The sequence below is a fragment of the Mus caroli genome, chromosome 1 (genome assembly GCF_900094665.2).
Source record: "Mus caroli chromosome 1, CAROLI_EIJ_v1.1, whole genome shotgun sequence".
Lineage (NCBI taxonomy): Eukaryota > Metazoa > Chordata > Mammalia > Rodentia > Muridae > Mus > Mus caroli.
The window spans coordinates 89929437-89937534 of record NC_034570.1 but is presented as its reverse complement, the minus strand read 5'-3'; the positions used below and the strand labels follow the sequence as shown (position 1 = coordinate 89937534).

Sequence of the window (8098 nt, the reverse complement as noted above, 5' to 3'; positions counted from 1 at the left end):
AAAAAAAAAAAAAAAAAAAAAAAAGTCATTTTTTTTTGAAGGGGCCTTTTGGAACTGTGTCATCCTATGTTATTTATTCAATACACTATTGAATTCTATATTAAATTAGGACTTAATTCAGGTATAGATACCACAGGTCCCCAATGAATGAGCTAGAAAAAGTACCCAAAGAGCTGACAGGGTCTGAAGCCCCATAGAAGGAACATCAATATGAACTAACCAGTACCCCCAGAACTCTTTGGAACTAAACCATCAATCAAAGAAAACACATGGTGGAACTTGTGGTTCTAGATGTATGTGTAGCAGAGGATGGCCTAGTTGGTCATCAATGGGAGGAGAGGCCCTAAGTCCTGTGAAGATTCTATGCCCAGTATAGGGGAATGCCAGGGCTGAATATGGGAGTGAGTGGGTTGAGGAGCAGGGCTGAGAGGGGAGGGGATAGGGGATTTTCAGAGGGGAAGCTAAGAAATGGGATAACATTTGACATGTAAATAAAGAAAATATCTAATAAAAATATTAAAAAGAGACATACATAGTGGGTATAGCAAATGTTAAACATTTTCATATCTTTATTAGATATTTTTCTTCATTCACATTACAAATGATATCAGCTTTCCTAGTTTCCTCTCCGAAAGTCCCCTATACCCTACCCCTGCCCTGCTCACCAACCCACCTACTCCCACTTTCTGGCCCTGGCATTTCCCTGTACTGGGGCATATAATCTTCACAAGAACAAGGGCCTCTCCTCCCAATGATGGCTGAATAGGCCATCCTCTGATACAATTGCAACTAGAGGCAAAAGCTCTAGGGTAGGGGTAATGGTTAGTTCATATTGTTGTTCCTCCTATAGGGTTGCAGACCCTTGGGTACTTTCTCTATCTCCTTCAATAGGGGCCCTGTGTTGCATCTAATAGATGTCTGTGAGTATCCACTTCTGTATTTGTCAGGCACTGGCATAGCCTCACAAGAGATATCTATATCAGGGTCCTGTCAGCAAAATCTTGCTGGCTTATGCAATAGTGTCTGAGTTTGGTGGTTGTATATGGGAAGAATCCCCGGGTGGGGCAGTCTCTGGATGGTCCTTCCTTCCAGCTCTGAACGTTGTCTCTGTGACTCCTTCCATGGGTATTTTGTTCCGCATCCTAAGAAGGAGCAATGTATGCACAGTTTGATCTTCCTTCTTGAGTTTCATGTTTTGCAGATTGTATCTTGGTATTCTAAGTTTCTGGGCTAATACCCACTTATCAGCGAGTGCAAATCATGTGTGTTCTTTTGTGATTGGGTTACCTTACTCAGGATGATATCCTCCAGATGCATCCATTTGCATAAGAATTTCATTAATTCATTGTTTTTAATTGCTGAGCAGTACTCCATTGTGTAAATGTACCACAGTTTCTGTATCCATTACTCTGTTGAGGTACATCTGGGTTCTTTCCAGCTTCTGACTATTATAAATAAGGCTGCTATGAACATAGTGGAGCATGTGTCCTTATTACAAGTTGGAACATCTTCTGGGTATATGCCCAGGAGAGGAACTGCTGGATCTTCCAGTAATACTATATCCCATTTTCTGAGGAACCACCAGACTGATTTCCAGAGTGGTTGTACGAGCTTACAATCCCAACAATGGAGGAGTGTTCCTCTTTTACCACATTCTTGCCAGTATCTGCTGTCACCTGAATTTTTGATCTTAGCCATTCTGATTGGTGTGAGATGGAATCTCAGGGTCGTTTTGATTTGCATTTCCCTGATGATTAAGGATGTTGAACATTTTTTCAGGTGCTTCTCAGCCATTCGGTATGCCTCAGTTGAGAAATACTCTACTATGTTCATAGCAGCCTTATCTATAATAGCCAGAAACTGGAAAGGACCCCGATGTCCCTTAACAGAGGAATGGATACAGACAATGTGATACAATTACACAATGGAGTACTACTTAGCAATTAAAAACAATGAATTAATGAAATTCTTATGCAAATGGATGCATCTGGAGGATATCATCCTGAATGAGATATCCCAATCACAAAAGAATGCACATGATATGCACTCACTGATAAGTGGGTATTAGCCCAGAATCTTAGAATACCCAAGATACAATTTGCAAAACACATGAAGCTCAAGAAGAAGGACAACCAAAGTGTAGATACTTTGCTCCTTCTTAGAATGAGGGAAAAAAATACCCATGGAAGGAGTTACAGAGATAAAGTTCAGAGCTGAGATGGAAGGAAGAACCATCCAGAGACTGCGCCACCCGGGGATCCATATACAACCACCAAACCCAGACACTATTGCATATGCCAACAAGGTTTTGCTGACAGGACCCTGATATAGATATCTCTTGTAAGGCTATGCCAGTGCCTGGCAAATGTAGAAGTGGATGCTCACTGTCATCTATTGGATGCAACACAGGGCCCCTATTGAAGGAGATAGAGAAAGTACCCAAGGAGCTAAAGGGGTCTGCAACCCTATAGGAGGAACAACAATATGAACTAACGAGTACCCCCACCCCAGAACTTTGGTCTCTAGTTGAATATGTAGCAGCCTAGTCAGCTATCAATGGGAGGAGAGGCCCTTGGTCTTCTGAAGATCATATGCCCCAGTACAGGGGAATGCTGAGACCAGGAAGGGGGAGTAGGTGTATTGGGGAGCAGGAGAGGGGGAGGGTATAGGGTACTTTTGGAGAGGAAACTAGGAAAACTGATAGCATTTGAAATGTAAATGAAGAAAATATCTAATAAAAAAAAGAAAAAAAGAAAAGGAAAATAACTTGCAATGTTTAATAGTAGATTAATGGCAGAATCTATGTCTCATGATGTTTTCTCACCCTCAAGTTCCTCATTTCATATTGACTGACTGATTTAATATTAATGTCATTTTCAGCAAATGACATAAATTTCTACTTATAAACATTGAAAAATAATTTTTGCATAAACGGAGACAAATTATTCCAGGTACCACATACTGAAACCTTTTTTTAGTTTCTGTATACCTTGACTACTGGAGAAATGGCTGAATTTCTACCAACTCAAGGTTCTAACAAAATGTTTCATATGCAGTTAATTTCCCCCTTTATAAACTCTATTCATCGAATAGTAAAAGAGTTGGTTCTCTGGTTTTTAGAAACAAGTGTTCATGAAGGGTCACTTTTTGTAAATGTTGAAGCAGTTTTTTAGTGGCAACTTTACAGAGTCTAGGCTTCTTGTGAGTATTCTGAAGTGTTCTGTAGAGATGACTTTCACAGTGCAAAAATTCTAATAAGAAATTTCAACCTCTTGACAATCCTTTCCTAAGACCTCTGTGAATTTTCTTGTCTAATACTGCTATTAATAGTTAACCAGATTCATGCCATTTAGAATCTTTCTTCTTCACTAAACAACAACACTGAGATGAAAATTAAATGTAAAAAAATACAGAAAGAAAAATAGAAGAAATTAAAGAAATTAAGAAAAAAAGTTAAATATAGGGAATATGTGAACTTTTGGTCTAAAGATCACACCTAAAGCTAGGGTAGTATTGTAGAAGGGACATTCCAGAATAAGTAAAACTAAAAGCCTCTTAGAAATTGAGGTCTCTCCATTTATAAGTTTCATAAAATTCTTGAAATCAGTCTAAAGAATGCATGCACATACACTGTGCATTATTTTCTTTGAGTCATAAGAACAAAATTTCAGTTAGTATAAATCTGCTGTGTTGAGAGTTTTGGTGGCTGGAAGTAAAATGCAAGACATTCATTGAGCCATGGTTGATGTTGCTTCAATCTCTGTGAGCACCAATGGCACCGGGTTTGTTGATTCTCTGAGATTTTTTTGTTATCTTTGACTCCTCTGACTCCTGAAATCCTTCTGCCCCCCTTCCACGGGACTCCATGAGCTCTGCCTAGTGTCTGGCTCTGGTTTCCTGCATCTATTTACATCATTTACTGGGTGAAGTCACTCTGACAACAAGTTAAGTACCAATCTATGAGTATAGAGAAATATATTAGGACTAGGTCTCTGGGCTGTACAGCCTGGTCCTCCAGGCAGTGTCAGGGGTAGCCTCCGTCTCATGATGTGGTTATGCAGCTGGATCAGTCATTGGTTGGCCACTACCACATTTGCTCTTTGACTTTTAGTGCAGGACATCTACCTCAAGACACAACTGTACGATTCCTGGTCATATACCCAAAGGATGCGCCACCATACCACAAGAACACCTCTCACCCATGTTAATTGGTGCTTTATTAATTACAGATAGCCGTAAATGTGCTATTTGAAAGGCAGCCAAATTGGTTTTAAGGAAAGTAGTTGCTGAGATTTTATCTATACTGCTTACTTCTTCTTTAAAATTGTCCAGAGTTAATTTCTGAACCAGAACTTATGTTCTATTGTAGCAAAAAGCTAATTTAACTCTTCACCCTACCACCCAACTTATACATTTTTAACATAATATTTGTTTTTCTTCAAGATAGAGAAAAAGGGGACAAAATATAGATTTAATAATGTGTTCTTAATGCAGTACTACATATTACATGTGCACTCAAAGAGAATCTGAATATTATTTTTAATATCTAGCTGCATATAAATATTCAAATAATATTTACATTCAAGAATATTTTAATTATTATAATTCAAAAATTTGAAACTAATTCTTACTGGAATCCACATTACACACATAGAATCATATTTTAAAATCCTATTCTAGGGCTAGCAAGTGCCTTAGTCAGTAAGGATTTTTGTCAATAGAGAAGAAAACCTTAGCTCAATCCAACAGCCCACAAGCTTGTATGTGAAAACTGACTCCAGAGAACTGCGCAGGCAAGACCTACACTGTCCTCTCAATAAAACTAAGAAAAAGTGCTAATTCCTTAAACAGGATTAGAAATGTTTTATAGAAATATTTTTATTATGAAAATAAATATCCACATAGATACTTTAATGGTATTATTCTCTTCTGAAATTACAGCCCAGCTGCATCTTATGAAATCTCCAAAATGACAGACTGCAGTCCTTAGAACTCAGAACCTCACTGATTCTCCAGTCCTACAGATTTAAACCAAAAAGAGTTAGTCAATTTTCACATAAAACTAGTGTGATGGTTCAAATATGCTTGGCCCAAGGAATGGCATGATTAAGAGGAGTAGACGAGTCACTGTGGGCTTAAGCTTTAATAACAATTTCCTAACTGCCTGGAAGCCAATCTTCTCCTCTCTGCCTTTGGATGAAGATGCACAAGTCTCAGATCCCCCAGTGCCTTATCTGGCTGAATGAAAATGGCTTGATGAAAATGGACTGAACCTCTGAACCTGCAAACCAGCCCCAATTAAATGTTGTCCTTTTAAGAGCTGCCTTGTTCATGGTGTCTGTTCACAGCAATAGAACCCTAGTAAGACAACTAGTATATAAATTTTCATGTTGTATGTTCAATTTAAAGAGTGTGAATACAATGGATATTTCCTGCTTCACACTTCCTTCTGAGTGCTGTGGGTATGGATGGAGCCACACTCCCATGCAAGGATTCATTTCCATGCAAGATTGTCAATTCTTCCAGAGAATGAAACAGCAGGGGAAACTGGCTTATGAGTTCTTGCTATAGAAAATCAGTTTATCTCTAACTTGAAAATATTACAAAATTGTGAATAATATATGAAAAATTAAAATTTCTTTAGAAGAATTTTTTTAACTCAAGGAAAATTCCATAAAATGATTCAAACCTATTCTCTTTTCAAGTGGAAATCTTTCTTCAAAAAAATATTTGTGATTAAATATAGTCTGTGATTAAATGTAAATATAAGAACAAAGAAAATGGACAGTTGATTCAGGTTATTGCATATTATTAATAAATTCCAGGTGAAAGTAAAAGGTAGAGATATGTGAAGACATTAAATTTCATGTCTTCTAGAGTACAAAACAACAAAAACCAGATAGTGCAAATTTTCTGGAGTAATCTATGTCAAATCATCAACGAATATAAACTTGATTGTAAAAAGCTAAAATAATATACTTTGAAAATTTAATACAGATTTAAGTTAAGCTTCATTATATGTTCTATGGTGACATGTCTAATTTATTGGGTTATTAAGAATCAATTATCTATACTCCAAATAAAAAGTACCAAAAATGGACATTAGATGCTGGAGAGATGGCTCAGCAGATAAAGACTCTAGTGTGATCAAGACTGATGATTTTAATTTAATTGTCTTTTCTGTTCCACACATATGCCATAGCACACACTTGTAAATTTGTGTGTCCATGCACACACACACACACACACAGAGGTAAATAAAAGTATAAAAGAAAACTAATTTTAAAAATAGACTCTGCCCCATGCTCAAGAGAATGGTCGAATACCCAAGCACACCTAGGAATCACTAACTTCCCATGTTGCAATATATATGTACACACACACACACACACACACACACACACAAACACACATTTGCACACACAGATAGACACACAGACAAAGAAACACACACACACACACGCATACAAACATGGACTATATCAGAAATACAGGAGCACAAACAAACACACAGACAGGCACACACAGACACAGAAACATACACGCATACACCACAGGGAATAATGGTTAGAATGGTACATTTTGAGAAGACATGAAAGGTATTGTAGAAGATGAATTATAGATATGATAATATTTTATTTTATGCATGTGTGAAATCCTAAAGAATAAAGAAGAACACTTTAAATAGACTCTAATGATTGGAGTTAATTTGGTATGGCCTATGCCTAGTAACTAATAGGGTAACATTGTAGAGTTAAACTGTGTGTATTTTTACATTTGCAACTCAAATACCTCTTTCAAGTCCTGTATTCCTATTAACTGTACTAGGTGTTCTTTCTGTTTCCCAAGATCCAATTCCCAATCTCATCCCCAGAGCTCAGAAGCAGAAAACCATTGTTAACTTTTTCTGCACCATCAAACCAGCTTATCTGGATCTCACAGATCTTTCCCTTGTAAACTCACTCCCCAACCCCTGTTCATTGCTTTATCCTAGTTTCCAACTCCAGCATATATCCTCTGCTAACCCAAAGGCCACTCCTGTGAGAAAATGAAGTACGCTACATGCTCTTCTTCCCCTGTTTCCCTGGATCCTGTGCCTCCGTTTTATTCCCATATCTGAAGCAGAACACCTGTGGATCCTTCCCTTTCACTGAACACCCATCACCTGCGGACCCAATAAATCTTCGCTTCTAACCTCTCTCTGCTAGAAGGTGCTTCCTCTCAGCTCCCAAGAGAAGCATGCAATTCCTACTAATCCAAGGGTATCTTTTGCCTGGGCAACAAGTAGGTAATTATGGATCATTTATACTTCTACTTCTCAAGAACAATCCCGCAGGTTCTTCCCCAGCTCATTATTAGAGATTCTGCTGCAGCCTCGCATTCTGCTCTGGCATCATCCCAAACAGATCATAAAGATTCTCTCTTCCAGCGTTTCTTCTCCAACTCTTCTCAGTATTCCAGCCTCTACCATTAGGAGGCATTCCCTGTGAACTCCTCAGATCATCAGGCCATGGAAAGAGGTGACCAAAGTGAATACCTTCAACACTCCCTCCTGTACTTGAAACCTAATCCCTCAGCCTCATGGCCATCTCTGCAACAGAACACCTGCTGTAGCTTTCCTTCTCACTCTGCACACATCACATTTGGATCCCACACATCCTTTGTCCTCTTGCTGTTCCTTTCCTCATTGTTGCTTTATCCCAGTCCCCAAATCCAGCTGGTTCTCCCTTCTTAACCACAGTCCACTCCTGCCAATAAATCAGAAAGGCTGTCTGTAGATCTGCTCTCCTACTGTTCCTCTAGAGCCTTGTCCACCTGTCAAATCCCCAGAGCTAAGCAGAACCTGTGAGGTAACGACTCTTCACTGCCTGTTTCGATTTAAGGGGACAAAATAAACATATCCTGGTTGAACACTCTACACTCCTTCCTCCTGTGTGAATCCTGTGAGATGCCAAGCCTATTGCCATTGCTGTCAGATTTCAATATGCAGAAATACATTTCTCCCAGAAACCCCTATCCCAGTAGCTATAATTATTAGGTAGAAAGATAATCCCTACCAGGCAACAGTCAGGCAGCACACTCTCTGTGAATCCAGAGC

The 8098-nt window shown here is 38.6% G+C and overlaps 1 protein-coding gene across 1 annotated transcript in view; it reads right to left on the bottom strand.

Moving 5' to 3' along the window:
- Window positions 1-4947: 4947 nt before the first annotated feature.
- LOC110305413 (solute carrier organic anion transporter family member 6A1-like) overlaps window positions 4948-8098 on the bottom strand; it is a 29767-nt gene continuing 26616 nt past the window's right edge. Inside the window, exon 5 of the mRNA XM_021177381.1 lies at window positions 4948-5018. The gene's annotated coding sequence lies outside the window, so the exon portion shown is untranslated. The remainder of the gene's footprint in view (window positions 5019-8098) is intronic.